Genomic DNA, 14,115 nt, shown 5'->3' with positions numbered 1-14,115 from the left:
TAAGTTATTCACTTTTGATGGTTGGGAGTATTATGTTCATTAGGATCAGCACTTTTGTTCCACCCCAGCCTCAGCATCTAAACTTTTTTATTATTATTTATTTTTGACAGAGTCTCGCTCTGTTGCCCAAGCTAGAGTGCAGTGGCATAATCATGGCTCACTACCAGCTCAGGTGATTCTCCCACCTCAGCCTCCTGAGTAGCAGGGACTACAGGTGGGTGCTACTATGTTTGGCTAATTGTTTTGTGTTTTTTTGTAGAGAAGGGGTTTCACTATGTTGCCTAGGCTGGCCTCGAACTCCTGAGCTCAAGAGATCTGCCCGCCTCAGCCTCCCAAAGAGCTGGGATTACAGGCATGAGCCACCATGCCTGGCCTGGACATTTTTTTATGTGAAGAGAGGGTAGGTTCTAATCTCCAACTGATCTTTAAGTCTATGCTCTTGATGTTTTGGAGCTGTGATAGGCTTGATGCCTTCCTGTGCTGAAATGCTCTTGCATCATCCATTGAAAATGAGAACTGCTTTTCACTCAGGGTGACCTGGGGTCAGGCCCTGTGCTAACTGATGTACCTGCATTATCACATCCAGGCCTCCACACACCTGTGTAGTAAGCACCACTACTGTCATTTTGTAGGTGGTGAAGCTGAGGCTGTGACAGGTGAAGTGATTTGTCTGAGGTCGTGTAGTTGGTCAGCAAATGCACAGAAAACTGACCTCAGGCCAGTGGATTCCAAAGCTAGTACTTTGAACCACAGCATGACGAGGCCACCCCTGCTCTGCCATAACCCTTTTGCTGGGACAGGAGGTGGAATACCAAAAGCAACAGAACCGAGTCCACCTGCTGACTCAAGGTGCTGAACACCAGCGTGAGTCCTCCTGGCAAGATTCTTGCCCTCCACACCCATTCATAAAGCTGAGTGTGGGTGTGTGACATCAGTGTGACATCCTGTGGGACACATGTGTTTCGCTGGCTATAGAATCATCCTCCATTCAGTTCCACTTGTAATTAGCACAAGAAACAAAATTGTGAAAAGGCACAGGGAACATATGTCAGCCCATTTCCTCTTTCCCTTGGCTGGGAAATGGTGATTCTGGCTGAACGACATCTTAAAAATATTTATAGCCGTAGAATGTGAGTGCTACAAAGGCCGCTAGTGCAAACCCCATTTTGTAGAAAAAAAAACCTGAGGCCCAGAGAAGGGAAATATCTATGTGTTATCAGAAGACACTACATGTAGTAGTGACAGCTGCTTGGATCAAAATCCCAGTTCTTTCACTTACTGACTACATGACCTTGAGCAAGTCACAGAATGTCTCTAACTCTCAGTTTTCCCATCTGTAAAATGGGAATGATAATATGAATTGGTGCAAAAGTAATTGCGGTTTTTGCCTTTTTTTTTTTTTTTAAATGCAACAACTTCAATGCAAAAACCACATTATTAGGTTGGTGAAAAAAATAATTAGCTTATGCTGAAATGAGCTAAGACTTTAGGGGACTGTTGGAAAGGCATGACTCTACTGCCTTTCCAGTGTGCAAATGCACCAACCTAATAATACCTGCCTCACTGTGGAATCATGGAGATTGGATGAGCTTGTATGTGTGTGGCTCTCAGCCCCATACTTGGCACTAGAGAAGTGCTTGGCCAGTATTAGCTCAAGTGCTTCCTAGTAATCCTCCTTCATTCCCTCTTCCATTCCACAGCCTTGCCTTGGAGTGAAGCAGCCATGACACCTAAGGAAACTGCGGTAGAAAGCTCATGTTCTCCTTTTCACAATCCCCACATTCCAGAATCTGGGGACCTGGGAATTGCTCCCATTTTGTTTTTAAGGTTTCCATAGAAGCCAGGGTCACACATGCTGCTTCACCTTTGAGGACCACTTTGGTTCCTCTACTTATCTAACTAAACGTGTCATTGTAATCACATGAATATTTATATAATTAAATTCATTATAAAGAATAATAATGGGAATACATGGAGTGTGTTCAATATGCCACTGTGCATGAGTCTTCCTAGCAACCTTCTGAAGCAGGTTCTATTTTTATCACCCCCATTATGCAGATGAAGAAACGGAGGCACTGAGAGGCAAAGCACTTGCCCAAGGTCACTGGCTGCTCAGCGGCAGTGTCTAGATACCAGGTCTGGAGCTGTATGATTTTGGAGTTACAGGCACTCCATCAACTCAGATAGCACACCTTTACTGTAAGCTCTTGCCCTGTTTAAAGAGGATCATTCTTTTTCTTTTTTCTTCTGAAATCCATGTTGACATTACAAGTTTTATGGGCAATTATATTGTTTCCCAGTTGTTGATTCTTGGGTGTGGGTGTAGGTGTGGGGCTGGTGGTTTCTCTTTAGATGAAATGGGAGGTAACTGAGGCCTGCTAGTTAACTTCAGATATTTCACAACTGGAATTCTTTGCTGCATTCTTTCTTTACTTTGAACAACTTTGGTCTCAGATGGAATAATTTATAGTTTTTTTAATGGGTTTTTTTTTTTTTTTTTGAAAATTTGGGGGTTGGAGGTGATGGTTGGAAAAACAGGCAGGGCAAAGGAAAAGGTCTTGAGTTTTGAGTCTGGCCTCATTTAGAAGACTCTTTTTGCACTGTCCTTAACATCTTGGCTTTCAAGTTTTTCTCTTGTTCGTGGTTTTTCCCTGTCTCTGTTTATTTCGTGACTCCTGGCGAAGGGTGTGTTTTCTCAAAAGGGAATTATCCACACTGAATCTTGTTCTGGCCACATGTTGACCACCCTCTCTGTCAAGGCCTTCTTTGTGCAGAGGGGCTGAGTGTTTATTCTGGTTAACATGGATGCTGTATAGAAGTGATCATTAGGTGGGGCAGGGGCAGAATGAGCTTCATTAGAAGAACCAGACATTTGAGATGTAATCCCCATGACAAGATGTTTTTCCGGGCACCAGAACCACTTCATCAGAGGTTTAGGATATAGGATTCTAATGTGGGTGACTCAAGCACATCACGGTTCCTGTTGTTTCAGTCAGAGCTAAGGAAACAAACTCAAGGTGGCTTAAATGAGGGGGGTCATTTGAAGGTGAAACAGATTATCATCACACTGGAATGCAAAGAAGCTTGGGCCTCGCAGGAACCCGCGTTGGACGGACTTTAGGGGTACAAATCGTGCTCTCTGGTTCTCGGTCAGTGCAGAGGTTCTCTTTTCCTCCCATTTCTCAGTAGCTGCATGATCTTCTCTGAGCCTCAGCTTTCTCATCTGTATAATGGAGCAGTTGCAGAGTGATTAAGAGTATAGACCCCAGAAACAGAAGGTTAATGTTCATTCTTGTTGTCGTCACTTCCTAAACTTTCGGCAAATCACTCAGTTTGTGCCTCAGTTTCTTCACTGGTGAAATAAACATTGCCAGACTCTGGGGGTGTTGTGAGGTTTCAGTGGGTTAATAGCTCTCAAGTACTTAGCACAGTGCCTGTTGTTGGGCAGTGTTCAAGCCAGATTAGCATTGTCCATCTCTTGTGACTGGCTTCCTTTGCTCTCACAAGGCCGAAAACAGCCATAGCCAAGAGTAATATTAACACTACTACTACTACTACTACTACTAATAGCTAATAGTTATTAAACTTTTACTATATAAGCATTTTATAAACACTTTCATTTTATCCTCATAAAAATCACTTCGGAATAGTTACCTTTATTATCCCCACATTACAGATAAGGAAACAGGTTCAAGGAGACCATGTAACTCACTTAAAGTTACACAGGCAAATGAGACTCAGACCCATTTTGCATGACTCAGTTGCCCACTGTGGGAAGACATGATTTTATCCATTCACTGGCTGTACTACCTAATGGTGTGGTTCAACATTCTCAGTCTTGGTTTCTTAGTTCAAATTCTTGAGAAAAATGCGATGGACCAACTTATCGTACAGATCTTTTTTCCTCAAGGGTTAGGTGTGAACCCTTGGATCAGTCAGGTGGGGCCATGTAGTTCCAACATGGTAGTCTCAACCACACAGGGACTGTAGGCTTTTCCCAGAAGAGGAAGGCAAGCAATAAAAAAACCTTTCTATAATGGACCCCCATTCAATCCTAAAATTGCTTCAGTATTCTCTCCAGAGGGTTAAGGTGCTACAGGTATTACTGTCTGCCTTTCTCTCACTGAGGTTGGCTTGGGCACCATGGACCTTTGCTGGCAAGCTCAGTCCCGCCCATTTCTGGAATCAATCTACCCAGCTCTGGCAGTACATTGAGTGCCCTGTGTCTGCCAAGGGGTGGGGTCTGGAAATTAGTCTGGCAGCCCTAAGCAGCAAGTATCTATGTGTCCACCATGTTGGTTTCCTTCCACCTCTTGGTAGGTCTTTCTTTTGGTGTTCTTGCCTGCTTGTTGGAGGTATACTCCACTTCTGCTCTTGATAGGCCTTTCAATGAACCTGACTATTTGCCTAGCATTTTCCCTTTCTCTCCACTGCCTGGGACCCCAGGCACAAGCTGACATCTCCCCTCAATCCATACATACAGCTGTGAAGCACAGATGTGTTGAGGAAGAACCCTTTCTACCATGACTCATCCACCCATCAAATCAGGCCCCTTTGCATATATACTTTTAAACTTTTATTATGGAAAATGTCAAACATACACACAAAATATCCAGAATCGTATCATAAATCCCCATGCACTCATCAGCTGGTTTCAACAATGACTGAGTCATGGCCAAACTTGCTTGATCTGTACTTCCATCTAATCTCTCCCACTATTATTTTGAAGCAAATTCCAGACACCGTATCATTGTATCTGTGAATATTCCAGTGTGCATCTCTAAACTATTAGAACTGTTCATTTTTAACACTATCACACCTAAATATAGTAACAATGATTACTTAATATCATCAAATTATCTAGCCAATGTTTTTTTTTTATTATTATACTTTAAGTTCTGGGGTACATGTGCAGAACGTGCAGATTTGTTATGTAGGTATACATGTACTATTGTGGTTTGCTGCACCCATCAACTCGTCGTCTACACTAGGTATTCTCTTAATGCTATCCCTCCCCTAGCCTTCCAGCCCCTGACAGGCTCCGGTGTGTGATGTTCCCCTCCCTGTGTCCATGTGTTCTCATTGTTCAACTCCTACTTATGAGTGAGAACATGCGGTGTTTGCTTTTCTGATCTTGTGATAGTTTGCTAAGAATGATGGTTTCCAGCTTCATCCATGTCCCTGCAAAGGACATGAACTCATCCTTTTTTGTTGCTGCATAGTATTCCATGGTGTATGTGTGCCACATTTTCTTTATCCAGTCTATCATTGATGGGCTTTTGGGTTGGTTCCAAGTCTTTACTAATGTGAATAGCACGATATCTGGCACATCAGAGAATTCAACAAATGGTAACTATGGATGCTGTGATCATTTATAAAGATCACAATGTCTTCCCCAGGCAGGGCCAGTGCCGCAACTGGGCTTCTTAGTACCTACCCTACCTAGCCCTGACTTTTGCAGGGCAGGGGAGGAAGGAGCTCCATTTCTGTCTCTTCTGTCTTTCTCTTTCCCCTGTCCTTATCTCCACCCCTTTTACTAATGTGTCTCCCGAGGGAGGAAGGACATATCTCGTGGGTGAGATTGAGACCAGGGGAAGTGACCATAGCCAGCATAGCCCCTTCTGAACTCAGGGGCAGGGTTTGTCCATAAGCTACATTCCCTTCGCAGCTGCCTCCTCCATGGGGAAAGAGCCTAGAGCATCTGGAGGATTTGCTGGGAAGGAACACGGCAATCTGCAGTTATACCTGATACTGGGTATAGATATATTTATTTTTATTGTTTTTTTTGAGTGATATGGTTTGGCTCTGTGTCCCCATCCAAGTATCATTTTAAATTGTAGCTCCCATAATTACCACGTTGTGGGAAGGACCTGGTGGTAGATAATTGAATCACAGGGGTGATTACCCCATACTGTTCTCATGGTTGTGAATAACTCTGAAGAGATCTGATGGTTTTATAAGGGGAGACCCCTTTCACTTGGCTATCATTCTGTCTCTTGCCTGCCGCCATGTAAGATGTGCCTTTTGCCTTCTGCCATGATTGTGAGGGCTCCCAAGCCATGTGGAACTGTAAGTCCATTAAACAACTTTTTTTGTTTGTTTGTTTTAAATAAATTACCCCGTCTCAGGTATGTCTTTATAGCAGTGTGAGAATGGCCTAATACATTGAGACAGGGTCTCATTCTGTCACCCAGGCTGGAGTGTAGTGGTATGATCACAGCTCACTGCAGCCTTGACCTCCTGGGCTCACGTGATTCCCCTGCCTCAGCCTCTTGAGTAGCTGGAACACTGCAGGCACGTGCCACTACATCTGGCTAATTTTTTATTTATTATATATTTATTTTATTTTACTTTTTTATAGAGACAAGGTCTTGCTATGTTGCCCAGGTTTGGGTGTGCATTTAACTCAGGGAGGAAGGAGTAGAGTCCTGCGTTTGGCTTCACATCCAAGCTGCTTTCTCTAATCCTGCTGCTAGATGGATCCTTATCCTCCCTTCTTGGCCTCCCAAAGCACTAGGATTACAGATGTGAGCCACCATACCCGGCCAAGATGGAATACTTAAAAAAAATCAACAACTTGTTTTCTCCATATTTCCAGGAGCCATCCTAGCAGCATGTTTGCAGCGTCTCTCAGGGTCCCTGCCAGAGTATTAAATCCTATATTCAGAGGAAGTGCCCCCATAATGATAAACTCTCTTTTATCTAGTGCTGTTTTCTAATTCTCACACCTTCCTTAATCCAGCACCCTTCTAATGCAATCTCATTCATTCTTTCCTGATAAGACTTGGCAGGATTCTGTAGCTCCTACAGGGAGAGTCCCTTTCCTCCTTATGAGGTTCAGCATCTCCACAGCCGGGTTGTGTTGCTGGGATGTGCATTTGGCTTAGAGGCCAGCGAGAAGTATGGGCAGATCAAAGGGGCACAAGCATTCTCTTACATGGGAGAGGCCTCTGCATCCCCTTCCAGGAGGAAACGGATGGAACTTAACAAGAGGGGGCCATTTTGCAGGCCCAGGCATTCAGAGAAATCGGAGGATTCATGCTTTTTCAGGGGCATTAACCCAGCTATCATCCCATATCTCAAGGTCACATTGCTTTCCCAACCAGGGTTGGGACCCTATCATAGCAAATCTACCTAAGGTTGAGAATTTAACCTCCTTTGCTACAGGATATAAGAGTCTTTTTTTTCAGTGGTGCTAAGGAGACACTTGAGCTTTTGTGTTCAGTTTTTAGTTGACTGTTAGTCACCCTCAGTCTTCTGTCATCTTTTTCCAAAGCAAACATTGTTCTCCAGTGACAGTCATTTAATTCCGCTGCCCTCGTAATGACTATTTCCCACATATTTTTAACACCAACACGTTGCCCCTCTAGTCCCTTTCCTTCCACCTCTATCCCATTCCATTTTAACACCGTTGGAAGGTTTGCCAGTTTCATCACCATCTTGTGTGAGAGGCTCTATCAACTCAGTGTACCAATGGTAACAGGGTTCTCATTGCCTGTCAGTGGTCAGCTGGCAGCCTCAGTTCCCATCTTAGCATCTTCTGTCTCAGACTACTCCTGGCATCATCTGTTTGGTTGATTTCCCCAGGAAGCAGGTGCTGGACAGAGATTCGAGTGCATAGGTTTACCAGGAGGTGTGCTCAGCATGGACACCTGTGGTGGCAGGGCAGGAAGTGAGATTGAAAAGAGAGAGGTGTTGGATTGCAATTCAGTTTCATCTAGAGCCTCAGCTGACCCCTTTGGGAAGCTTTGAACCTTCAGACTTGTCCCAGATTTGGGCAATGGCCTAGGCCTTTATATTCCTGTATTGACTGGTGCAGTGGGCTGAATGTTTGTGTCTCTCCAAAAGTTCATGTTGAAATCCTAACCCCCAAATGTGATGGAGATGGGGCCTTTGGGAAGTGATTGAGTCCTAAGGATGAAACCCTCATGAGTGGAATTTATAAAAGGGACCCCAGAAATCTCTCTTGCTCTCTTTCTGGAATGTGAGGATAAAATGAGAAGACAACCATCTGCAACCCAGAGAGAACCTCCACCAGAACGCAACAGTGCTGGCACCGTGACCCTCGACTTCCAGCCTCCAGAACTGTGATAAGTGAGTTTCTGTTGTTCTTAAGCCACCCGGTCCATGGCGGTTTGTTGTAGCAGCCCAAATGAACTAAGACAGCCAGTTACCACTGTAGACTGCCCCTGGGAAGGTGGGGTGTCCTTCAGTGAGGCAGCTTTCTTCAGGGAAAAAAGAGCAATTTCTGGAGAGAGATAACAGTTGAGGGCTGTCAGCCAGCAAAAGTCTCAGCAGCAGAAGGAATGAGGAGAAAAAAATAGGCACAATATTTTGTAGACCTACTTCTTAAGAAGCAGAGTCTATTCTTCCAGCTCTTGAATCTGGCTTGGCCTTGTAACTTGGTTTAGCCCGTGGGAGAGTAGCCAATGTGATACAGCAAAGTCCTGAAAAGCACTTGCCTAGGCTTGCTACTGAGAACCCTTCCATGGTGTGTGAAGAAGCCCAGGCTAGGCTCCTGAAGGAGGAGAGGGCCCCATGCACCCCAGGCAATGCTTCAGACATAGGATCCTGAAGGAAGAGAGGCCCCATGCATCCCAGGCAAGGCCTCAGACATATGTCTGTGGTATCCTATACCAGGGGTCCCCAAGCCCCAGGCCACAGACTGGTACTGATCTGTGGCCTCTTAGGAACTGGGTCACACAGTAGGAGGTTAGTGGCAGGTGAGTGAGCATTACCGCCTGAGCTCCGCCTCCTGTCACATCAGTGACGACATGAAATTCTCACAGGAGGCCAGGCGCAGTGGTAATCACAGCACTTTGGGAGGCCGAGGCGGGTGGATCACGAGGTCCGGAGTTCGAGACCAGAATAGCCAATATGGTGAAACCCCAAATCTACTAAAAATATAAGGAAAAATTAGCTGGGTGTGGTGGTGCTCGCCTGTAGTCCCAGCTACTTGGGAGGCTGAGGCAGAAGAATCACTTGAACCCGGGAGGCGGAGGTAGCAGTGAGCCAAGATCATGCCACTGCACTCCAGCCAGGACAACAGACCGAGACTCCGTCTCAAAAAAAAAAAAATTCTCACAGGAGCATGAACCCTATTGTGAACTGTGCGTGTGAGGGATCTAGCTAGCATGCTTGTTATGAGAACCTAACTTAATGCCTGATGATCTGAGGTGGAACAGTTTCATCCCAAAGCCATCCTCTCTACCCACTCCACCCCGTCTGTGGAAAAGTCTTCCATGAAACTGGTCTCTGGTGCCAAACGGTTGAGGATGCTGTCCTAGACCACCCAGTCCTGGCCAGAGGGGCCCAGACAAACCACATAGCAGACCCACCGGTTCATGGGAAATAATAAGTGTTTGTTGTCTTCACTCACTAAGTTTTGGGAGTCATTTGTTACATAGCAAAGGCTTATTGATGACTAGGCCAGCATGTTTGTTCAGAATGTTTTGGTATTTAGAAAACCTATTTTCTTCCCCCCTCTAGGTTTCCAGATTTCCAATAAAATTCTGGCCAAATCCATGTTCGTTTTTTCAGATCCTTTTACAAAGCACCCTTTCAATTACCTTCTTCAGCTCTGAAAAGGGAATATAAGAGGCCTTTACTGTTCACATTTGCTAAAGAAAATACACGCTTTCAGAGCTGCCATTGTTACCGAACAGAAAACACAATCACCACTGGAAAAAACAAAGGTCTGTTATTTGATCACAAATATTCTAAAGAGAGCAGTATGCTAGTTATTAGCTGAACTGAGTTTTTGGAGGAGCATTTGCGGACCTGATGCAGTGAAATGTGCTAAAAAGAAAAAAGAAAAAGAAACCCAAAAGGAAACACAAACCAAGCACCTTTTAGCTGCCTACTGGAAAAATATTTCCATAGCACATAGTTGTTGGCACCAAGTAGGGACTTGATAAATGTTTGTTGACTGAATAAATGAATACATGAATGGTAGGAATCTGTGCTACTGTGCTTGAAAAATGTGCTACCCTGCTGCCCTGGCTCTGGGATCTTGGAGGGATCATGTTGACATTAAAGTAGAGGAACTGGGCTCAGTAATCTTAAGATTTCCCAAATTCCCTAGAACTTTGGTGAAATTCTAGGGTCTGCACTTCTGTAGGATATATCTCTCCCCTTTTTATACTTCTGTTTTCTCTTCTGAAAATGACAGTATCTGACTGTTTTGAAAGCTTAGATTTTGGAGTTTGCCATGGGGTAATGGAATGTCCCCGGGGACAGTGATCTGCATTTAATTCCTTACCAGGCCTCTCACCAGATGTTTGTGTGATGTCAAACTCTCTGTGCTTCAGCTTCAAAATCTATAGAATGGGGACAATAATACTACTTGCAGGGTTGTTGGGATCATTCAAAATAATATATACAAAGTGCCCCGTATGTGGGTGCTAAATAGCTGGAAGTGATGATTAATTTGTAATGGGTACATTGTAGATTTATATAGAGTGAGGAGAATACAATTGGCACTATTCTAATGGATCTTGTGATTCATCTAGTATTTCTGATTTTATTCACAATTGTCAAATATTGGGGAAAACTCCTCTGTGCCCATTCAGCCTCATGTCTTTATTTAGAATTCTGAACTCTTTCTTTCCAAGTATTTCCTCCTCCCAGTGCCCATGGGGACAAGTCACATTTCTTGAGCTGCTAAATTGAATGGCAGCTGCCGCTTACTCCATATGTTTCTCATTCTAACATGTTGTCTCAAATATTTTTAGCTACTAAGCACACACTCCGGTCTGCTATGTTTTGCCTTATAATTTTTTTTTTGTTTGCACATTTTAGATGCCTGCTTTTGGGTTTTGCATTATTCTGTGGTTTCCTGCCCACTTGCTCCGCCCTTTAATTGCTCCACCAGCACTCAGTCTCCGCTGCCTGCCAAGGCTGGCTCCCCCTTTTCCTAATATCCCCGACTCTCCCCAAGGGCCGTCCTTAATCCAACGAGCTCTCCAGTGCTTTGCAAAATTGAACCCCCTCTGTTTATCCTGCCCCCTCCCCTCAATGTCCGTGGCAGTTATCTCACTTGGGCTCCCATTTCCTGCTCTTATTCTTGGCTCCCTGCCAGTCATCACACATTCACATGAAATCCTGCCTCTCCTCACCGAAGGGAAAGGCTGTTTCCATTCATGGAAAGCTCATTTGTCACAAAGATGCTACACCCTTGCCATAGGCAGGGTGTGCTCCGGTTTCCTGACATGCCCAGGGCAAGGTTGGAGGGCTCTGGTCCCAATAGTTATTTACAATGAAGGCAAGTTAGGTTAGAGAACAGTGTGGTCTTTGTGGTGTTGGGGAGAGAGCACGGGCTGTCAATTCTGACTGACCTGGATTTTGGTCCATGTACCATTTCTTAGCCTCAAGTCATTTATGTGTGAAATGAGAATCATCTTATTCCCTACCTCACAGCAGTATTGTGAGGCTCATGAACAGAGGACTCAACACAGAGCCTGGAAAATGATATTTGCTCCATACGTATTCTATTTTCTCCCCCTTTCATTGATTGCTAAGGCTTCCAGATCAGCCAAAGTCTCAACAAGAATGAAAATGACACTTCAAAGGATTTAAGTGAAGAGAGTGTCATGAAGATTTTTTGTAGAGATGTAGGCTTGGGTGAGAAATACCCTGGGACCAGAAACAGCAGAAGCCCTAGTGCCTGCCGAAGGGCAAGACCAGGGTGAGCTCCTACCCACAGTATCAGTGAAAGCTGGAGCCCTGAGACGGGGATGGGGCCAATTGGCACTTGGAAAGTGTACTGGGGTCTTAGTGAACTGACGTCATTTCCTCTTCTCTTCCTCAGGATTTGAGATTTCTAAAAAAAAAAAAAAAAGACCCATATAAATCTAAATTAGTTAGAAAAGAAAACAAAAAAAACCTAAAGTGGTTGGAAGGGAGCTATGGCTTAGGTAGAGAAACACAGCCCATCAAAGAGGGACTAGGGATTTAAATAACCCTCTCTTCTCTCTTCCTGTCCATGCCTTCTGTTGGGTGAAACTAGAAGCCAGAGGGCAAGGGGTCCTGGGTCGAGATGTCCAGTGGCATTAGCCCCCAGGTACAGAGAAATGCAGAGAAAGATGCAAAATGGACCTGGAGGAGCTGAGAATCATCTTGTCATTTGTCACCTATTAGCCGGTCGCTTTGTACAAGGCCTTGAGTCTCAGTTTTCTATAGAGTGGACATCAAACTTGTCTACCTCTTGTCTACCTCACAGGGCCATGGGGAACAGCCAGTGAAAGCATTAAAATTATTCACTTGCTATTTGACCCTCTTCTTCATTTGCATTATCTCACTTAATTCCCAAACAGCCGGGTAGGGTATAAGGCAGAGAGGCCAGGGGACAAGGACAGGCACTTTGAAATCAGAGGAAGATGGTCAACTGTGGCTCAGCCAAGCTTTTTTTTTTTTTTTATTATACTTTAAGTTCTAGGGTACATGTGCATGACGTTTATATCATGTATAACTCCCCAATGCAATCCCTCCCTCCTCCCCCTCCCCATGATAGGCCCCAGTGTGTGATGTTCCCCTTCCCGAGTCCAAGTGATCTCATTATTCAGTTCCCACCTATGAGTGAGAACATGCGGTGTTTGGTTTTCTCTTCTTGTGATAGTTTGCTAAGAATGATGGATTCCAGCTGCATCCATGTCCCTACAAAGGACGCAAACTCATCCTTTTTATGGCTGCATAGTATTCCATGGTGTATATGTGCCACATTTTCTTAATCCAGTCTGTCACAGTTGGACATTTGGGTTGATTCCAAGTCTTTGCTATTGTGAATAGTGCCGCAATAAACATACGTGTGCATGTGTCTTTGTAGTAGAGTAATTTATAATCCTTTGGGTATATACCCAGTAGTGGGATGGCTGGGTCATATGGTACATCTAGTTCTAGATCCTTGAGGAATCGCCATACTGTTTTCCATAATGGTTGAACTAGTTTACAATCCCACCAACAGTGTAAAAGTGTTCCTATTTCTCCACATCCTCTCCAACACCTGTTGTTTCCTGACTTCTTAATGATTGCCATTCTAACTGGTGTGAGATGGTATCTCATTGTGGTTTTGATTTGCATTTCTCTGATGGCGAGTGATGATGAGCATTTTTTCATGTGTCTGTTGGCTGTATGGATGTCTTCTTTTGAGAAATGTCTGTTCATATCCTTTGCCCACTTTTTGATGGGGTTGTTTGTTTTTTCTTGTATATTTGTTTGAGTTCTTTGTAGATTCTGGATATTAGCCCTTTGTCAGATGAGTAGGTTGCAAAAATGTTCTCCCATTCTGTAGGTTGCCTGTTCACTCTGATGGTAGTTTCTTTTGCTGTGCAAAAGCTCTTTAGTTTAATTAGATCCCATGTGTCAATTTTTGCTTTTGCTGCCGTTGCTTTTGGTGTTTTAGACATGAAGTCCTTGCCCATGCCTATGTCCTGAATGGTACTACCTAGATTTTCTTCTAGGGTTTTTATGGTATTAGGTCTAACATTAAGTCTCTGATCCATCTTGAATTAATTTTCGTATAAGGGGTAAGGAAAGGATCCAGTTTCAGCTTTCTACTTATGTCAGCCAAGCTTTTTAACTGTGAGATCATGGGCAACTGAAACTCTCTGAACCTCAGCTATTGTCTTACTTTGGGTTCCCCCAGAAGCACATCCTGAGACAAGTATTTGAGTGCAAGTAGTTCATTTGGGAGCTGATCCCAGGATGCACTGGGAGGGACTGGGCAGGGACTCAGAAAAGGGAGGAAACCCAATTATTGATGTATTCACAAGTGGGCAACTCGGTCTCAGTGCCACAAGGGCCCTGAAGACTGTGCAGACACATCCTGGGGTTGGTCTACTGCAGGGTGAGGGTGCTGGGATGTTTATCCACCAACTTCCATCCCTCACTGGCTGAGGGTTGTTCTTGGAAGTTTTAACTCCCTGGCCATTTCACACTGCCTGCTGTGGCCAGAGGAGACTCAAGCAGCAAGAGAGTGCCATGGGGTAGAGACACACAGGAAGCCACATAGATGCCCTCCAGCGTGGGCCAGGAGGGAATGTCTGGGGGAATGACGGCATCTGTTTTGTTTTTCTAATTTGCATGTTAGAGATGATGTCTATGTCACAGGACAGTGAC

At 44.4% G+C, this 14,115-nt stretch overlaps 1 long non-coding RNA gene across 1 annotated transcript; it reads left to right on the top strand.

The window, feature by feature from the left end:
- The first annotated feature begins 6,403 nt into the window (after positions 1-6,403).
- LOC117089488 lies at positions 6,404-11,864 on the top strand. Its single transcript, XR_004439633.1, has 2 exons — positions 6,404-8,094; positions 9,490-11,864. It is a non-coding gene; the product is annotated as an uncharacterized LOC117089488 (long non-coding RNA).
- Positions 11,865-14,115: the final 2,251 nt, after the last annotated feature.

The sequence above is a fragment of the Trachypithecus francoisi genome, unplaced genomic scaffold (genome assembly GCF_009764315.1).
Source record: "Trachypithecus francoisi isolate TF-2019V2 unplaced genomic scaffold, Tfra_2.0 Lachesis_group11, whole genome shotgun sequence".
Lineage (NCBI taxonomy): Eukaryota > Metazoa > Chordata > Mammalia > Primates > Cercopithecidae > Trachypithecus > Trachypithecus francoisi.
Note: the sequence above shows the minus strand (reverse complement) of the source record. Positions and strands in the feature narration are given on the sequence as shown.